The sequence below is a fragment of the Gossypium hirsutum genome, chromosome A01 (assembly GCF_007990345.1).
Source record: "Gossypium hirsutum isolate 1008001.06 chromosome A01, Gossypium_hirsutum_v2.1, whole genome shotgun sequence".
NCBI classification, from domain to species: Eukaryota; Viridiplantae; Streptophyta; class Magnoliopsida; order Malvales; family Malvaceae; genus Gossypium; species Gossypium hirsutum.
Genome location: NC_053424.1, coordinates 20,945,588 through 20,966,682, shown reverse-complemented (window position 1 = coordinate 20,966,682; position 21,095 = coordinate 20,945,588). Strand labels below are relative to the sequence as shown.

The window sequence follows — 21,095 nt, the reverse complement described above, 5'->3', positions numbered from 1 at the left end:
GATCTAAATAGATAATTTTAATCAATTAAATACTTATAGTATTCAATTTAATCCATAGTTCATATTTATGCAAGATTATAAATTTGCTCCTAACATTTTAACTTTTCATAATTTAATTCTTAAGCTCATAACTTACAATCTAACCATTTTAACCTAAACCCAACTTAGCTCATGATGCAAGGAACCTTAAAGAAATTCTTATTTATCAACAATTCACAACAAAACCCTTAGTTTCGCACTTTTAACAATTTAATCCCTAATTGCCATTTTCATCAAAATCACTTAACAAAACATTTTTGTTTTACAACCAAAACTAATAATCTATCAACTAACATAAAAACCTATTTAGAAAAATTCATGGACAGTCCCTCAACCTCTAAAAATTATGAAAATTGACCCTCGGGCTAGCTAGATTAAGCTAAAATGATCTTAAAAACATAAAAATCATTAAAAATGGGACAAAACTACATACCATGCATGAATAAAATCAAAATCATAAGCTTCTCCCCCTTTTAATGGTGATTTCGGCCAAGCAAGAAGAAAATGAAAGATGATATCTTTTTCTTAGATTATTTTAGGTTTAATATACTAATTTACCATTTTACCCTTTAAAAACTATCAAATTTGCAATAACACCTAGTCCATAATTATCCACTAACTCTTTAAATGATTTCTTTATTATTCAATTCCTTTAGTTTAAGATTTTATAGCCATTGGACCCCTTTATCTAATAGATACACACTTTTGCACCTTTTACGATTTATTCTGTTTTACATAATTAACCATTAAAACATCAAAATTTCTTAACAAAATTTTAACACGACCTTAATATGATCTTGTAAATGTCAAATAAACATTAAAAAATAATATAGTCGTCGAAATTGTGGTCGTAAAACCACTGTTTCCGACATCACTGAAAACATGTTGTTTCAATTTATATTAAAGCACATAAGTTACATATGCATGGTCAGGGGCTAACTCAAGATTTAGGTAAATCACACTATGATTGTCACAAGTGAATTAATTCACAGACGGATTCAGAATTAATTCATCTTGGGTCCTATCCAATATATCATTCTGCCAATAAATACATCTATGTCTCTGCCCATAAAGTCAACTGCTCTGATAACCAAGACTTTCCATCTCCTCAATTGGAATTGTAGACAACATAATAATCCTTCTCAGTAGTTGAATTAAATGTTCACTTTGATTCTTTTACAAGATTACGGACTCATTTAGATTATCTACTGAAGTAAGTTGTCTTTTTCACAATGTAAATGTTCTTACAACGCACTTATCATTAGTTTGAACTTAGACAATCAATGAGCTAATATTTTCTTGTCACAATTTTGTTATGCATGCAAAATATGAAAGACAGAAATACAAAAGACATAACAGTGAAATGTGAAATTTATTTATTCATCGTTCAAATACATAGAAAACAATTACATGTTTACTACAATATGGACATATTTTTCAACATTTTCGCCTATTAATTATAAACTCATTTAGTCATGAAGTTATTTCGCTAGAGTATCGTGACTGAGCTCTCCTCAATGACATAACAGTATCAAAGCAACTACTTAGTGCTCGTCTAATGACCATGTCATAAGTGTGTTACCCTCAAAGGATATCCTTGATATCTTCAGGATAATAATTGTTCTGCCAATATGATCTGAGAATGTCACACTATGAATGTCACAAGTAAATAAATCCATGAATAGATTTAAGATCTATTCTGATTGGGTCATGTTTGATGTACTGTCAGTCCAGTTAGTCATATCTATGTCTCTATTGTAACACCCTTTACCCATTCCCAAGACCAGGATTAGGTATGAGGCGTTACCGCTAGCAAACAAGATCATTCCAGAAAAATGGGTTATAAATTTCGTTTCCAATTTAAAACCAATTAAAAAAATCATATTGTCCCTATTATGGACCTACGGGGCCCAAATCATACATTATTAGCAGTCTAAGACTAAACCGAGGACTATAGAAAATTCTAATAAAATTCCAAGAGTTATGCCTCACACGCCTGTGTGAAGGCAAAGCACACGCCCGTGTCCCTGGCCCGTGTCCCTCACACGGCCCAGACATGCCCGTGTCATCGCTCGTGTCCAAAAACTCAGACATTCTATTTATGATGTCATCATTCATTTTTAGGCACACGGTCCCCCACAAGGTTGAGACACACCGCCGTGTCTCTGCCCGTGTGTTTACTACCATGCAAACTAACCTAAAATTTTAGGTGTAGGGGACACATGGCCAAGAACCACGCCTATGGGGGCTGACCGTGTGTCACACACGGCCTAGAGATATTCCCGTGTGTCTACCCATGTGGACCTTTTTAGGGCTATTTTCCAAGCCTGTGGTCACCCTCTAACAACCGTAGACACTATAGACTTTAATGGTATTTAACATGGCCTAATTATACTCTTAAACAGCCTTGGTACAACTCATTGCGTGTTAACCTCATCTCATCGGTTTAGTACATGCTAAATTATCCTTTTCGTATTAGGGATTAACATAGCACGTTTTACACTTTACACTTAGGCCATATTATAACCATATACCATTATATGTTATATCCACTCTCAAGTTATTAGGTACCATTTCATGCATCCATCCATGATAAACCTCATTATCATATCTCCTAAAACATTTAAACATAAACATGCATCATTAGTAGGTTTACAACCTATATCAATATGAGTCATATCTCATGGCCATATACAAAAGAATAAGTATACCATTTAAGCCCTTACATTGGCTAGCCAAATGACACATATAACAAAATAACCACAAACCCTATACATGCCATTAAACAAAATAAAAGTATCTATATACCAAAGCGGAACAAGTCGATAGTGTGTTGATTCTCCAACCGTCTTCCAATCTTCACGAGTCCACGAGCTCTGTAAGATAGAGAAAAGAGAAAGGGGTAAGCATTTATATGCTTAGTAAGTCTGTATAACTGGAAAGTAAACTTACCAGTTAATTAGCATACAACCATATTAGGCAATGATTCCAACAAGCATGAAATAATTTCCCTATCTCATTGATGCGTCATATTCGTAACAGGTTTTAAATATTTATAAATGAAACGTTCTTGAGACTAACTTATTATCACGATTAAGGCAAGTGTACCTATCGAACAGTAGTACAGTTCAGCAAGACCGGATTGTCGAACCCAAAAGAACTACGAGTACTAGTATTTACTTCCTTTTTATTATCTAGCCTAAAATTTAAGAGGTTTGGTTGTCTAAACTAATTACTAACTAAGAATGCACAGAAATAAAAACTTGAGAAAATACTTTCAGGAAAATTTGCTTGATTGAAACAATACCTAAGGATAAATCCACCTAGACTTCACTTGTAATTTGACTCTAAATCAGACAATTTATTCATTTGACCTGATCCGTAGAAATCCTTAAGTTATATTATTATCTCTCTCGAGACAAATAACGTCTAACCCTAGATTGAATAATTGAAATCTCTTTCTAATTAACACCCTAGAATTGTATTAACTCGATCTATGGATCCCCTTATTAGGTTTCACCCTAATCCAGCAAAATCTTGTCACCCTATCTCTAGCCGCGCAATCAACTCCGCTTGATTATGACAAATTTACTCTTAGAAAAGGTCTATTTTTCGTCTGAATAAGAGCTTAACTTGAATCAATATCCTGGACTATCAAAACAAGAATTAAGAACACATAATGGACTTGAAGGGAGATCTTCAGTCTTGATGATGAATCTGGCTCTTGAGATGGATCAATTAGCTTTCCTTGAGTAATTCCTTGCTTCCTACTTTGCCTCCCCTTTCTTAAGTGCCTCATCAAGTGTTTAAATAGGCTTTGGACTGCCTAAGAGCCCTCAAAATGGGCCTTTTCTGAATTGGACTAAACTTGGGTTCGGCAGGGACACACCCGTGTGACACGCCTGTGTGCAATTATTGAAGGCCGTGCTTAAGGCCGTTAAATGGGCACGGGCGTGTGATCCACCTGTGTAAGTCGTGCTTTGATCCTGCCAAATTGACACGGCCGTGTGACACTCCCGTGTGAGGAAGTCTAGGCCGTGTTGTTTTCCCATATGAGTCCATTTTCTCCATTTTTGGCCCGTTTCTCGCTGTTTTTACTCTCCTATGCTCTCCTAAGTATAAAACATGAAATTAAAGGATTAGGAGCATCGAATTCACCAAATCTAAGGAGAAACCATCCATAAATGCGTTAGGCATGGGGTAAAAATATGTTTAAATTACGATTTATCAAATACCCCCACACTTAAGCATTTGCTTGTCCTCAAGCAAAACCCTCAACTCACAATCAAAATAAATTCTTCTTAACTTATAATTCCTATTAATAATATCTCAAAATAATCCATAACTAATCATACATTAAGAATTTGACTGAAAGAATATCAAAGTTCCAAAACATTCCAAGTTGAGTATTTTATCATGAAAGCATAGGTGTCTCCCCTCATCTAAGTAATTACCTTCTACTCAAAATATCACAGAGTTTCACATCCTCACTAAAGATTCACTCAAATCACTCGAGGTGTTTAAGGACAATACATGAAGCACTCAATAGTCAATAATGAAAAGTCATTACCATAGGCTTGCATGAAAATCAAATCTCCACCACTATATATTGAAATGAACATCAATCAAAAGGTCTTTAAAGGCTTGTAACGTGGCTTTGGTTAGAGGATGTGGTCACAAGCTGAAAGAAAAGGTTAGAATCGAGATTGAATTGGAAAATTTCCTAACTAGAAAAAGTAATTAAACATCAATTGAGTACAAGTGAGCTTTTTCTTAGAAGATGGATTTTAGATACTACGGCTCAACAATACTGAATTACTACTAATATGTAAGTATGATTTTTTTTTAAGAGCAAGTCAAATGTATAGAAGAGCAAAGCATAGCTAAGCAATTAGTTTAAATCAAATCTCGACAAAAATAAGGATCAAATTAGGGGATTTCAACAATAATGGTTTATGGGTTAATATTGAGGGTAAATCAATTAATGGCTTGTTAGGCTCAAAGGGGTTTACTAAGGGTTAATTATAAAGGTAGGCTTTTGTGGAGTGAGTGGGTTAAACCTAAGTGCCTTTATCATTTTGACATATCAAATCAAATGGTATGGTCTTGACATGCATAGTCAAGCAAGTTTTAGAATAACAATTCAATACTGACGCACTCAAAGCATCAATAAAAGTGAGCATGAAAGAAATAGTAGGTGCTCTAAAGGTTCAAAATCTCACAAAATTTACGGCTTTTTGATGTTTAAACCTGTGAATTTCAACTCAAGATAATACCTAAACTTGGGAGAAACAACCTATAAAATTTTAAATTCAAAAGTCAACTTATCATGCTTGATTCTTTAATATCTTAAAGTTTAAACAATCAATGCATGAATGTCTAAGTTTTAATTCAAGACATATCAATAAAAATCATAAATTAATCAAAATTCATTCTAATCATGGCATGAGAAGATCACATGAGAATAAGACACAATTCAGGGATTTCTAATGGAGATGACCCCTCTCGCCAGCCTGTCAAAGTGTGTGCCAAGATGGCATATAGGTACCTCAAGGAGGGAGAGAGAGCCAATGCCTTGGAGTGGCTGGGATTGTAGGAAGCCGAGCTGGGGACCAAAGTATCCCAACACTTCGAAGGGGAGCAGTAGATGTGGTGATGGAGGGTGTTGAGCTCGTTGTCTTCCATGAACTCCTCCGTATAAAGGCCCAAAGCGATACCGAACTCGGGCACACTTAACTGGCGGACTAAATTGCCGAGACGGAACTGGACCGTTCTAGGGTCATCGAAGTTGGTCATGACATATTAATCATGGAAGGTCGAGCAAAGATCAAGTGTAAGCTCAAGGTACGTCGGCTTGATGACCGCAAAAAAGAGTTCTCATGGATCGGTTGTCAAGAAGGCTTGGACATCGTCAGCCAACTGAACTTGTTCAGGCGTGATCTAGTCAATGCAGTGACCCACACCCAAAGATCAGGTCCGAAGTATCTGAAAAAGGTCCTCCTGATTTCCTGGTGGAAACTGGAGGAAGGGGTGTCGATTTTCTGAGATGGGACCCGAGGATGACGCTGCTCCATTTCGCTTCTTCGAGACGGGAACAACAGTTTTCTTACCACATGATGATGACATTGTACCTGCGTTGAAAAATCAAAACTTAACCAATACGTTCCAAAAATAGCACAGAAGCACAAAACTAAATATGAAGATTTCATGAGACTTACGTAGAGGATGAAGTAAACAAAACTACTAAATGTATCAAGTTATAATATTATTGGAATATTGTAACAGGAATATGAATGAATGTATATGGGAAGCATAAATTTCATGAAACTAGGAAAAATGAAAAAGTAGAGCATAATGGAGTAACTAAAATGACAAAATTCTTATAAACAAGAAAAAGTATTCTATTGTTCTAACTACGAGAATTCATTTAAAATAGGCAAATAGAGGAGAAAAATCATGAAATAAACAAAATATTCAAAGGAGATAGAGAGAAAAGAGTAAACAAACGCAAAAAGAAGGAACTTGAGGCGTCGAAATTTGTGTTGTAGGCGGCACATAGGCGTGGGGGGTAGGGCATGTGGAGTTGCAGCGGCTAGGGTTAGGGATTTTTGGGGAGGGAGATTAATAGTGAGGGGTTTTTATAGATTTTGGGGCACACACCCATGGGACACGCCCGTGTGCCCTAATTTTTGCCCATGTGTTTCGCGAATTTTGAATTTGGGTGCGTTTGACATTCGGCCCACGCCCATGTTGCTCAGGCGTGTGAGTGCACACGGTCGTGTCTCACTTCGTTCGCTTCTCTCACACCCGTGTACATAGGGTCATGCCCGTGTTAACTTGACAGGTTCGCCCACGGATGATGGGCAAGGGCGTGTCGCACGCCCGTGCTAGTTTGACAGGTTCGCCCACGGTTTCGAGGCATGGGCCTGTCGAACGCACGTGTTGTTTTGGCAGGTTTGCCCACGGCCATGTCGCACGGCCGTGGCGACTTTATCATTTCCTCTGTTGAAAAATTTTGCCCTATTTTCGCACAGCCTAAGGCACGCCCGTGTGCCTAGCCGTGTGGTATTTAAAGAGTCTGTGTACCATGATTCAGTTAGTACATAAGATGTTAAAAACTCAAATTTAAAGAAATTAATACTGTTAGTGCTCGGGTTGTCTGCCGAGAAGCGCTTATTTATAGTCTAAGCTCGACTTACTTCTCTGGTGTGTGATCATGGTGAATCGAGGAGTTTACACTCTTCATCCCTGCTATCAATTTTATCAACATAAGGTTTAAGACGAGTACCATTTACCTTGAACGTGCCAAATTTGGAGTGGTTTACCTCGACCATACCGTATGAAAAAATACTAATTACCGTAAGAGGGGTTTCTTCATTTGGTTTAGAAGTGGCGATTCGAGGATCTGTTGCATCGAGTAGTACATTGTCTCCAACTTTAAGTTGATTTTTGGAGGAATTAAGCTCCTCATGGCGTGGTTTTGGTTTATTGTGTTTTCTCAGTTTATGTGTTTGCCATTCATCTAGCTTCTCGATTTGTAACCTTTGTTCTTCATGGATAGGTTATTTGTTGTTGCTTGGCTTATGTATGTTCTTTGAACCTGTTTTCTGCAGAGAAGGTTGCACTATATGGTTAGTTTTAGCCAAATGATTTGTACAGTCACCTTCGATTTTTGATGTGTTATTCAAATTACAGGCTTGAAGGGTGATTGTTTCGTCTCCCACATGAAGTGTGAGTTCACCAGTGCCAACGTTAATAATTGTTCTGGCGGTTGCTAAAAAGGGCCTTCCTAAAATTAAGGGGACGTTGCTATCCTCCTCTATGTCTAGAACAACGAAATCAACTAGGAATACAAATTTGTCGATTTTAATGAGTACATCTTCAATAATACCCCTAGGAAATTGATAGTTTTATCTGCTAATTGAATGCTCATCCTAGTTTGTTTGGGTTTCCCCAGACCTAGTTGCTTAAACAATTTGTAAGGCATAACATTGATACTAGCCCCTAAATCAGCCAACGCATTATTAAAATTTAAACTACCAATTAAACAAGGAATTGTAAAACTCTCTGGATCTTTTAGTTTGTTAGGCAACTTATTCTGTAGAATGGATGAGCAGATCGCGTTCAGCTCCATATGCGATGTTTCATCTAACTTCCGTTTATTTGCCAGAAGCTCATTTAAAAACTTGACTGCGTTTGGCATCTGCGAGAGGGCTTCAATAAACGGTAAGTTAATATGTAGTTTCTTTAGAAGTTTAAGGAATTTACCAAATTGTTCGTCTGAGTGGTCTTTCCTTGTCACATTGGGGTATGGCACGCGAGGTTTATATTCTATAATCACCGGCTTTGGCTCACTGTGGCCGACCTCAACCTTACCTATGCTTACCTCCATTTCTGGCCTTGGTTCTGCAACTAGCCCTTCCTCATCTTGAATGGAAATCGCGTTGAGTTGCTCCATTGGGTTAGATTTAGTGTTGCTTGGAAGGCTACCGTGTGGTCATTCAGAAATCAACTTGGCGAGCTATCCAATCTGAGTTTTGAGCCCTTGGATTGATGCTTGTTGATTTTTGAGTGTGGTCTCGGTATTCTAAAAACGAGTTTTTGACACTGAGATGAGTTTTGTTAGCATCTCCTCAAGGTTCAGTTTTTTCTCTAGTTGGTAGGGTGGTTGTTGGAAGCCTGGAGGTGGTAGTATCTGATACCCTTGGCCTCCCCATGAAAAATTAGGGTGGTTCCTCCAACCTGCATTGTAAGTATTGCTATAGGGATTGTTTTGAGATCAAGGATTGTTACCCATGTAATTTAACTGTTCGTTCTCCATGTTGTGGCCATAAGGTGGGTATTCTGAACTACTTGATCCGCCTCCACTTGCTTCGCATTGCATTACTGGGTGAACCTGTGAAGAACTAAGGAAACCATCAATTTTCATATTCAAGAGTTCTACCTGATTAGAGAGCATGGTGACCGAATTGACGTTATAAACGTCGACTGTTTTTGTTGGCTTTGTCCTCATGACTTGCCACTGATAGTTATTCAGTGACATCTACTCTATAAATTCATATGCATCTTCAGGTGTCTTATTATTGATGGTTTTGCCAGCAGCTGCGTCAACCATTTGTCGAGTCGAAGGATTCAGTCCATTATGAAAGGTTTGAACCTGTAGCCAAAGCGGTGGTGAGGGCATCTTCTCAAGAGGTCCTTGTATCTCTCCCATGCATCGTAGAGTGTTTCTCAATCCATCTGCACAAAGGAAGAAATATCATTACATAATTTAGCTGTTTTATCCAACGGAAAATATTTTAATAAAAACTTTTCGGTCATTTGTTCCCAAGTAGTGATTGACCTCCGTGGCAACGAGTTCAACCACTGTTTAGCTTTGTTTCTCAATGAAAAAGGGAATAACCAAAGACGAATGACGTCATCAGAAATGCCATTAATTTTAAATGTATCACATAGTTCCAAAAAGTTTGCCAAGTGAGCGTTAGGGTCCTCGTCCTGCCAACCATCAAATTGAACAAACTGTTGTATCATTTGAATTGTGTTAGGTTTCAATTCAAAAGTATTTGCGGCTACAGCCAGTCTAATTATGCTCGATTCAGTTCCTGTTAAAGAAGGTTTAGCATAATCATACATAGTACGCGGAGTAGGATTCTGATTAACAGTAATCGCAGGAGGTAGCGGATTTTTTTGGTTTTCAGCCATCTCCTCGAATGTGGTTGAAGTATCGTTCTCTTGCTCGTCCTCTGTGTATCTTAGGCTTCGCCTTATTTCTTTCCGGATTCTGTGAACTGTGCGGTCGATCTCACCGTCAAAAAGTAGTGGTCCTGATGGGTTTCTTCTGGTTATAAACTAGAAAAACCTGTCAGAAGAAAATAAGAGAAAAATTAGAAAAGAAAATAAAAATTTAAATTGTAATAAAAGTAAAGTGGCTAAAGTAATAAAAATCGAGTTTTCCTAATATCCTAGTTCCCTGACAACGGCGCCAAAAACTTGATGCGTGATATTCGTAACAGGTTTTAAAGATTTATAAATGAAACGTTCTTGAGACTAACTTATTTTCACGATTAAGGCAAGTGTACCTATCGAACAGTATTATAGTTCAGCAAGACCGGATTGTCGAACCCAAAGGAACTACGAGTACTAGTATTTACGTCCTTTTTATTATCTAGCCTAAAATTTAAAAGGTTTGGTTGTCTAAACTAATTACTAACTAAGAATGCACAGAAAGAAAAACTTGGGAAAATACTTTTGGGAAAATTCGATTGATTGAGACAATACCTAAGGACAAATCTACCTAGACTTCACTTGTTATTTGACTCTGAATCAGATGATTTATTCATTTGACTTGATCTGTAGAAATCCCTAAGTTATATTATTATCTCTCGTGAGACCAATAATGTCTAACCCTAGGTTGAATAAGTGAAGAATAATTGAAAGAGAATCTCTTTCTAATTAACACCCTAAAATTGCATTAACTCAATCTATGGATTCGCTTATTAGGTTTCACCCTAATCTGGCAAAATCTTGTCACCCTATCTCTAGGAGCGCAATCAACTCTGCTTAATTATGACAAATTTACTCTTAGACAGGGTCTATTTCCTCCTCTGAATAAGAGCTTAACTTGAATCAATATCCTCGAATATCAAAACAAGAATTAAGAACACATAATTAAGAAAAAGTCAAATATTTATCATACAATTTAGATAATAATAACAAGATCTGTCTTAGGTTTCATTCCCCTTAGGTATTTAGGAGTTTAGTTCATACTTATGAAAGAAAACATCTCAAAAGCATAAAGATAACAAAACATAAGAAAACCCAAAACTCCCGAAGGAACTTGAAGGGAGATTTCCAGTCTTGATGATGAATCTGGATCTTGAGATGGATCAATCAGCTTTCCTTGAGTAATTTCTTGCTTCCTACTCTGCCTCCCCTTTCCTAAGTGCCTCCTCAAGTGTTTAATGGGCTTTGAAATGCCTAAGAGCTCTCAAAATTGGCCTTTTCCGAATTGGACTAAACTTGGGTTTGGCAGGGACACACCCGTGTGTGATTAGTAAAGGCCGTGGTCAAGGCTGTTAAATGGACACGGGCGTGTGATCCATTTGTGTAAGTCGTGCTTCGATCCTGCCAAATTGACACGGTCGTGTGACACGCCTGTGTGAGGAAGTCCAGGCCGTGTTGTTTTCCCATGTAGGTCTATTTTCTCCGTTTTCAGGCCGTTTCTCGCTCTTTTTACTCTCCTATGCTCTCTTAAGTATAAAACATGAAATTAAAGGATTAGGAGCATCGAATTCACCAAATCTAAGGAGAAACCATCCATAAATGTGTTAGGCATGGGGTAAAAATATATATAAATTACGGTTTATCACTCATGCACTCAATCATCAAGTTAGTCTCATAACAAATCATCATATCCTTAGTCTTAGATGAGCTCCTCAATTTAATATTTCCATCTCTATTTCTCATGTTAATCCCATTGAATTTGTCAGAAAGCTCAATGGATAGCTCAATTACTATCAAGTCATACAAGTGATCATCTTAAGTACGCACTCTCGTGAACCTTACATCTTACGGCAGGATTACCAGTCCAGGCTAAATCCCTCGTAGTAATAACTCATACAGCAATGTCGAGATTACCAGTCCAGGCTAAATTCAGTCCACAATCGGATTACTCGTTTGGGCTAAATCCTTAATGCACCCATATTCTTTGGGAGGATCGATCACTCAAGGAACATCTGTCCGGGCTAGATCCTTTCTATTTTGAGATCATCGGATTACCCGTCCAAGATAAATCCTTTTCTACAACACATGCAGGATCTCATGTCATGTAAGTCATAATTTATCCATCGGATTTCCCTTTTTATTTCAACCGGGACATTTATCATCTTTTTATTTACACTAGCACATTTCATGGATTATCATGCAATGAATATCTAAATTTTCATACATTTAAGAACATGCATTATAAGTATATTAAGAGTTTACTTCAGGTTATACGAACTTACCTGGTAGTCATTTCAGATTCGTGTCTCGGTTATTCTGAAACCTTTCATTTTCCACGGTCGACCTCCTGAATTGGTTCCTTGGGGTTTATATTAATAAAATTTGATTAGTAATACATCACATTATTTGATTTAGGCCTAAAACTTACCTCGAGAAAAATGACCATTTTGCCCCTAACCTTTCATAATATTTACAATTTAGTCCTAAGTCTCGTATAATGAAATGCATGTAATTCCTTGGCTACCCAAGCCTAGATGAATGTTTTTCACACTTATAGCAGCCCATATTTTTCCTTCATTCCATATTTTTCTACCCAATTTCACAACTTTTACAATTTAGTCCTTTAAGCCATTTCCATGAAAAACCACTTAGTAAAAGTTGTTTATCATTCTTTAAACTCTCATATTCCTTCATAAAACATAAAAAAAACATATCATGCATGTTTAATTTTCTAAACATGAACCCTAGCTTGAAATATGGGTAGAAATAGAGAGAGCATGTTACAAGATCTCAAAAATACGAAGAACATTAAAAACGGGGCTAGGATTGACTTACTATCAAGCTTGAAATGTTGGAAAACCCTAGCTATGGAGACCCTTAGAATTTCGGCAGCATGGAGAAGAAAATGAGCTGAATTTAGCTTGATTTTTTCCTTTTTTATTTAGTTTATTACCAAATGACCAAAATACCCTTCCTTACTAAACTTCCAAAATTTTCCATACATGCTCATTTTTGTCCAAAAACTTAGAAATTGGGTAAATTACTCTTTAAGGACCTCTAATTAATATTCCAAAGAAATTTCATACAAATTGCTTCTAGAGCCCAAGTTTTTCAATTTATTCAAATTGGTCCCTAATTTCCAATTGGACATCTTGCACATAGAATTTCTTCATGAAACTTTAAAACATGCTTATTCTCATATCCTAGACCTAATAATGATCATAAAATAATTATTTTAACATCAGATTTGTGGTTCTAAAACCACTATTCTGACATTCGCGATGTTACATTTCTCCCCCATTAGAGACTTTCATCCTCGAAAGTCTTACCAGTAAACATGTTCGAATATTGACTTCTCATGGTTTCTTTGGGCTCCCATGTAGCCTATTCCACTCTGTGGCGATGCCATTAAAAGTTTCACCAAGGCTATATTCTTATTCCTCAACTGTTTAACTTCTCGAGCCAAAATCTTAACCGGTTCTTCACCATAAGTCATGTCCGATCTAATTTCGACTTCCATAGGTGAAATCACATGGGAGGGGTCTGATCGATACCGATATAACATGGATACATGGAATACATTATGAATCTTTTCCAATTCGGGTGGCAATGCTAAACGGTAGGCTAATGGTCCAAGTCTTTCAGTAATCTCATATGGTCCGATAAATCGCGGACTCAGTTTGCCTTTCCGGCCAAATCTCAATACCTTTTTCCATGGAGACAAATTCAAAAGTACTTTATCTCCGACTTGACTCGATCTCTTTTATTTTCAAATCAGCATACGACTTCTGCCTCTCCGATGTCGTTTTCAAGCAATCCCGTATCACTTTAACCTTTTCCTCAGTAGTCAACTTCGCGAATCTGGTTTTCTTTGAGTTCTGTCCAATACAATGGAGTTCGGAACTTTCGGCCATACAAAGCCTCATAGGGTGCCATTTTCAAACTCGTCTGGAAACTATTTTTGTAGGTGAATTCCACCAATGGTAAGTCTTTTTCCCAACTACCTTGAAATTCGAGAACGCAACACCGTAACATGTCCTCAAGAATCTAAATCGTCCGCTCAGACTGACTATCAGTCTGCGAGGGAAAACCCATACTAAAATTCAAGTTTGTACCCAAGGCTTCTTGCAGCTTCTTCCAAAATCTCGAAGTGAATCTCAGGTCCCTATCTGAAATAATCGATAATGGTACCCCGTGTGATATGTGATATTCGTGACAGGATTTAAAGATTTATAATTAATCGTTCTTGGAACTAACTATTATCACGATGAAGCCAAGTGTACCTATCGAACAATAGTATAGCTTTAGCAAGACTGGATTGTCGAACCCAAAGGAACCAAGAGTACTAGTAATTACTTCCTTTTTATTATCTAGCCTAAATATTAAGGGGTTTGTTTATCTAAATTAATTAACTAAACTAAGGATGCACAAGGAGAAATTGGGGAAAATTTTTTGGGAAAATTCGAGTTATTAAGACAATACCCAAGGAAAAATCCACCTAGACTTCACTTGTTATTTAACTCTGAATCAGACGATTTATTCATTTGACTTGATCCGTAGAAATCCCTAAGTTATACTATTATCTCTCTCGAGACTAATAACGTCTAACCCTAGGTTGACTAATTGAAATCTCTTTCTAATTAACGCCCTAGTGTTGCATTAACTTGATCTATGGATCCCCTTATTAGGTTTCACCCTAATCCGGCAAAATCTTATAACTCTATCTCTAGGCGTGCAATCAACTCCGCTTAAGTACAACAAATTTACTGTTAGACAGGGTCTTTTCCTCCTATGAACAAGAGCATTAACTTGAATCAATATCCTGGAATATTAAAACAAGAATTAAGAACACATAATTAAGAACAAGTCAAATATTTATAATACAATTCAAATAATAATAACAAGATCTGTCTTAGGTTTCATTCCTCTTAGGTATTTAGGGGGTTTAGTTCGTACTTATGAAAGAAAACATATCGAAAGAATAAAGATAACAAAATATAAAGAAAACCCAAAACCCCTGAATGGAAATTGAAGGGAGATCTCCATTCTTGACGATGAATCCAGCTTCTGAGATGGATTAATCGGCTTTCCTTGAGTAATTCCTTACCTCCTACTCCGTGTGTCTCTTCTAATTGCCTCCTTAGGTATTGAAATAGGCTTTTGAATGCCTAAGAGCCATCAAAAGTGGCCTTTCCGAATAGGATTATACTTGGGCTTGGCAAGGACACACCCGTGTCCGATTGCTCCAACCCGTGGTCAAGGCTGTTAAATAGGCACGGGCATTTAGTCTACCCATGTAAGTCATGCTTCGATCCTGCCAAATTGACACGACTATGTGACACGCCTGTGTAAGGAAGTCCAGGCCATGTTGATTTCCCATGTGGGTCCATTTTCTCTGTTTTCGACTCGTTTCTCATTCTTATTACTCTCCTATGCTCACCTAAGTATAAAACATGAAATTAAAGAATTAGAAGCATCGAATTCACCAAATATAAGGGGAAATCATCCATAAATGTGCTAAGCATAAGATAAAAATATGTATAAATTACGGTTTATCAAATACCCCCACACTTAAGCGTTTGCTTGTCCTCAAGAAAAATACTCAACTCACAATCAAAATAAATTCTTCTCAATTTATAATCCCTATCAATAATATCTCAAAATAATCCATAAGTATTCATACATTGAAAATTCAACTAAAAGTACACCAAAGTTTCAAACATTCCAAGTTGAGCATTTTATCACGAAAACATAGGTGTCTCCCCTTATCTAAGTGATTACCTTTGATCAAAATATCACAGAGTTTAACATCCTCACTAAAGATTCACTCAAATTACTCAAGGTGTTTAAGGACATCAAATAAAACACTCATTAGTCAATATGAAAAGTTATTACCATAGGCTTGCTTAAAAATCAAATCTCCACCACTATATATTGAGATGATACATCAATCAAAAAGGTTTTTAGAGGGTTGTAATGTGGCTTTGGTTAGGAGATGTGGTCACAAGTTGAAACAAAATGTTAGAATCGAGATTGAATTGAAAAATTACCTATCTAGAAATATAACTAGTCATCAGTTGAATACAAGCGAGCTTCTTCTGAGAATATGGACTTAATACTTTAAGCTCAAAAACGACAAATATAAGTTTTTTTTTAGAACAAGTCAAATAACATAGAACTTAATTATTGCAACAAAGAATAAGAATAAATTCAAATCAAATCTCGACAAAAATAGGGATCAAATTAGGGAATTTCAACAATAATAGGTTATGGGTTAATATTGGGGGTAAATCAATTGATGGCTTGTTAGGCTCAAAGGGGTTCACAAGGGTCAATTATAAAGGTAGGCTTTTGTGGAGTGAGTGGGTTAAACCTAAGTGCCTTTATCATCTCGACATATCAAATCAAATGGTGTGGTCTTGACATGCATAATCAAGTAAGTTCTAGAATAACAAATCAATATTGATGCACACATAATAAAAGTGAGCATGAAAGAATTAAAATATGCTCTAAAGGCTCCAGATCTCACAAAAATTATGGCTTTTTGATGTTTAAACTTGTGAATTTCAACTCAAGATAATACCTAAACTTAGGGAAACAACCTAAAAGTTTTTTTATTTCTTCAAAAATCAACTTATCATGCTTGATTCCCTAATGTCTTAAAGTTTAAACAATCAATGCATAAATGCCTATGTTTTAATTCAAGATGTATCAATAAAAATCATAAATTAATTAAAATTCATTCTAATAGTGATATGAGTGATTCACGTGAAAATAAGACAAAATTCAAGGATTTCTAATGATGATATAAAAGACCCAGCCACACTTAAGATGTACATTGCCCTCAATGTACAAAGATAGATATATTGAAAAATATAGATATATAATCATAAGATAGGGAGAGAAGTGAAACTTCCTGAATGATGAATGAACTCCTTGAATTAGAGTTATGGAGAATAATCAGTAAAGGCAATGATGAGAGTGGAGGAGGATACTCCGGTGGTGGTAGAGGTTCATTAGTCGATAAGTCTTGCGCCAAAAGAATATTATATCTGGTAGTAGCTATGGTCATGGTCGAGCAGGTCATGGCAGTCGTGGAGAACCTTTGCTAGTGGAGTTTTTAGTTCCTATTTGATGATGAGCTTTAGAGCTCTTTATAATTGTGATAAAATCAAGAACTCTTTAGGAAATATAAGGAAGCATAATTACTCATAATGAAATAGCTGAAACTATAAATTATTCAATAAAAATTATAAAAACTAAAATTAAAATAATATTAAAGGAAAATAAAATAAAAAATACTTAAAGAAGATAAATAAAGATAAAAGTGAAAATAAAAATAATAAATAAAAAGTTTTTAAACATCGTCATCATCAAATAGTTCACGAGGTGGTGGTGGCAATGAGATGTGAAAGTGCTGACAAATCTGATGAAGAGTAGCATCAATGTGATCAAAACGCTGAAAACACTGCTGCTCAAAACACTGCCGCATGAACTGGACGATGGACGGGTGGTGGCTGAGACGGTGGGTCCTCATGATGTGGAGGGACACAATCAGTAATGTCCTCTGGGTCTTCCTCCTCGGTGGACAGAACGAGGTGGCATTGAGTAGGGTAGGTGCCACGTCGTTTCTCGATCATCCTCATATGTAGCATGCTCAAGATACCCTGTGGGGACATCTGGCCGATGAGAGTGAGGGAGGATGATTATGCCACTGTGTTGAGGAGCCCGAAGTATCGAGCCAATCGAGTCACATAGGGCCCGATAGAGATTATTCCTCTCCTATGTCGCTCCGTCTGATGGCGGATGGCGAGGGTAATGATGTAGGCAAGGTTGAAGATGTGCCCGTTCGCCATGCTCCATAAGAAATAGGCGTCGTGAGTGTTGATGACACCGGTGCTCTCTCGCCATCCAGTCAGAGTGTGGGCCAAGATGGCGTGTAGGTATTGCAGGGATGGGGCGAGGGTCGACGCCTTAGAGCGTCTAAGATCATAGGTGGCCGAGGCAAGGACAAGGTCCTTCCAGCACTTTGAGAGAGAGTAGTGAATATAGAAATAGAGGGTGTAGAGTTCGTTGTGGTCCATGAACTCCTCCGTGTATAGCCCTAGTGTAATTCCAAACTCCGGTATGCTCAATTAGAGCACTAGACCACCAAGGCGAAATTGGACCGTTCCAGAATCGTCGAAGTTTGTCATGACGACTTGAAGATGGAAGGTTGAGTAAAGTTCCATCTTGAGCTTAAGGTATGTCAGCTCGATGATCTTAAAGAAGAGCCCCCACGGTTCAGTCATCAAGAGGACTTGGACTGCGTCAGCCATCTGAATTTGTTCAAGTGCAGCCCAGTCAATGCAGTGGCCCACACCTAGGGGTCAGGCCCGTAATATCTGAAATAGTTCCTCCTAAGGTCCCAAGGGGAACTGGAAGAAAGGGTAACTGATCTCAACGGTAGGACCCGAGGAGGACGTTGCTCCTTTCCTTTTCTTTGAAGCAAGGATAGCGGTCTTCTTGCCATGTGAGGTTGACATATTATACCTGCAATGGCAAGTCGGAATAAAAATAAAATAACTCCCCAACAATAGCACGGAACAATATGCATGGTAAAACTAATAGAGATATTTCCTAGAAGTCAAGTACGAAAGAACAACTATGCTAAAAAAAATAAACCCAATCAGATAAATTACGTCATTACTATGAAAAAGACTACGAGAGTAATACTAACAGAAACATCGTTAGTGCTCGGGTTGCCTCCCGAGAAGCGCTTATTTATAGTCTAAGCTCTACTTACCTTTCTGGTGCATGGTCATGGTGGTGGGAGGAGTTTACACTCCTCATCCCTGCTATAAATTTTATCAACATAAGGTTTAAGAAGAGTACTGTTTACCTTAAAAGTGTCGAATTTGGGATTAATTACCTCGACTGTACCATATGGGAAAATACTGAGTATCGTAAGAGGGATTGCTCCGTTAGGTTTAGAAGTGGCAATACGAGGGTTTGCTACATCTAGTAGTACTTTGTCTCCAACCTTAAGTTGATTTGGGGAAAAATTTAGCTTGTCATGGCGTGGTTTTGGTGTATCGTGTGTCTTCGGTTTATGTGTCTGCAATTCATCTAGTTCCTCAATTTCTAGCCTTCGTTCTTCATAGATAGGTCCTTTGTTGTTGCTTGAACATGGCTCGTGTATGTTCTTCAAACCTATTTCCTGCAAAGTAGATTGCACCACATGGTTAGTTTTAGTAGGATAATTTATACCACCACCTTCAATTTTTGATGTGTTACTCGAATTACGAGCTTGAAGGGTGATTGTTTCGTCTCCCACATGAAGTGTGAGTTCACCTGGGCCAACATCAATTATTGTTCTAGCAGTTGCTAAAAAGGGCCTCCCTAAAATTAAAGGAACGTTACTATCCTCTTCTATGTCTAAAACAACGAAATCAACTGGGAACATAAATTTGTTAATTTTAATGAGTACATCTTCAACAATACCCTTAGGAAATCTGATTGTTTTATTAGCTAATTGAATACTCATCCTAGTTTGTTTGGGTTTCCTAAGACCTAGTTTCTTAAAAATTTTGTAAGGTATGACATTGATACTAGGCCCTAAATTAGCCAAAGCATTATTAACATCTAGGCTACCAATTAAATAGGGGTTCGTAAAACTCCCTGGATCTTTTAATTTGTTGGCTAGCTTATTCTGTAGTATGGCTGAGCAAACCGCATTTAGCTCCACATACGACACCTCATCCAACTTCCGCTTATTTGTTAAAAGCTCCTTTAAGAATTTGACTGGGTTTGGCATCTGCGAAAAAGCTTTAATAAATGACAATTTAATATGTAACTTCTTTAATAATTTAAGAAATTTACCAAATTGTTCTTCTGTGTGGTCATTCCTTATCGCGTTGGGGTATGGTACACGAGGTTTGTACTCTTTACTTACCAGTTTATGGTCATTGTGGTCCACCTCACCTTTACCTTTACTTACCACAGTTTCTTGCCTCGGTTCTAGTTCAGGTGCAACTAACCCTTCCTCATCTTGAATGGTAATTGCATTGAGTTTCTCCCTTGGGTTAGATTCAGTGTTACTCGGCAGGCTACCTTGTGGTCGTTCAGATATCAATTTAGCGACCTGACCTATCTGAGTTTTGAGCCCTTAGATGGACGCTTGTTGATTTTTAAGTGTTGTCTCGGTATTCTGGAAATGAGTTTCTGACACCGAGATAAATTTTGTTAGCATCTCCTCAAGGTTTGGCTTTTTCTCTTGCTGGTAAGGTGGTTGTTGGAAGCCTGAAGGTGGTGGTGGTCTCTGATTCCCTTGGCCTCCCCATGAGAAATTTGAGTGGTTCCTCCATCCTGCATTGTAAGTATTACTATAAGGTTTATTTTGAGATTGGGGATTATTACCCATGTAATTTAACTGCTCGTACTCCATGTTGTGGCCATAGGGTGGATATTCTGAATTGCTTGATCCACCCCCATTTGCTTCGCATTGCATTACTGGGTGAACATGTGAAGAACTAAGAAAATCGTCAATTTTTCTATTCAAAAGTTTTACCTGATTAGAGAGCATGGTGACCGAATCAACGTTAAAAATGCTGGCTGCTTTCATCGGCTTTGTCCTCATGACTTGCCACTAATAATTATTCAGTGGCATCTCTTCTATGAATTCATAAGCATCCTCATGTGTCTTATTATTGATAGTTCCTCCAGCAGCTGCGTCAATCATCTGTCTAGTCGAAGGATTCAGGCCATTGTGAAACGTTTGAACCTGTAGCCAGAGTGGTAACCCATCGTGAGGGCATCTTCGCAAAAGGTCTTTGAATCTCCCCCATGCATCATAGAGTGTTTCTAAATCCATCTGCACAAAAGAAGAGATATCATTACGTAATTTAGCCGTTTTAGCTGGCGAAAAATATTTTAATAAAAACTTTTCGGTCATTTGTTCCCAAGTAGTGATTGACCCTCATGGTAACGAGTTCAACCACTGTTTAGCTTTGTTCCTCAATGAAAAAAGGAATAACCGAAGGTGGATGGCATCATCAGAAACGCCATTTATTTTAAATGTATCACAAAGTTTCAAAAAGTTCGCCAAGTGAGCGTTGGGATCCTTATCCTGCAAACCATCAAACTGAACAAATTGTTGTATCATTTGAATTGTGTTAGGTTTCAGTTCAAAATTATTTGCAGCAATAGCAGGCCTAACTATGCTTGTAACACCCCTAACCCGTATCCAACACTGGGATAGGGCTAGAGGCATTACCGGAACTTTACACTTTTAGTATACTAACTCGGGTCACAAAATTTCATTTGAATTTAAGTCTTTTCAATCATGAACATCT

At 37.4% G+C, this 21,095-nt stretch overlaps 2 non-coding genes across 2 annotated transcripts; both read left to right on the top strand.

Moving 5' to 3' along the window:
* Nucleotides 1–9,205: 9,205 nt before the first annotated feature.
* Nucleotides 9,206–9,312, top strand: LOC121207543 (small nucleolar RNA R71). Its single transcript, XR_005902618.1, has one exon. It is a non-coding gene; the product is annotated as a small nucleolar RNA R71 (small nucleolar RNA).
* An 11,228-nt stretch (nt 9,313–20,540) lies between these two features.
* On the top strand, nt 20,541–20,647 carry LOC121208403 (small nucleolar RNA R71). Its single transcript, XR_005903423.1, has one exon. It is a non-coding gene; the product is annotated as a small nucleolar RNA R71 (small nucleolar RNA).
* The last annotated feature ends 448 nt before the right edge of the window (nt 20,648–21,095 follow it).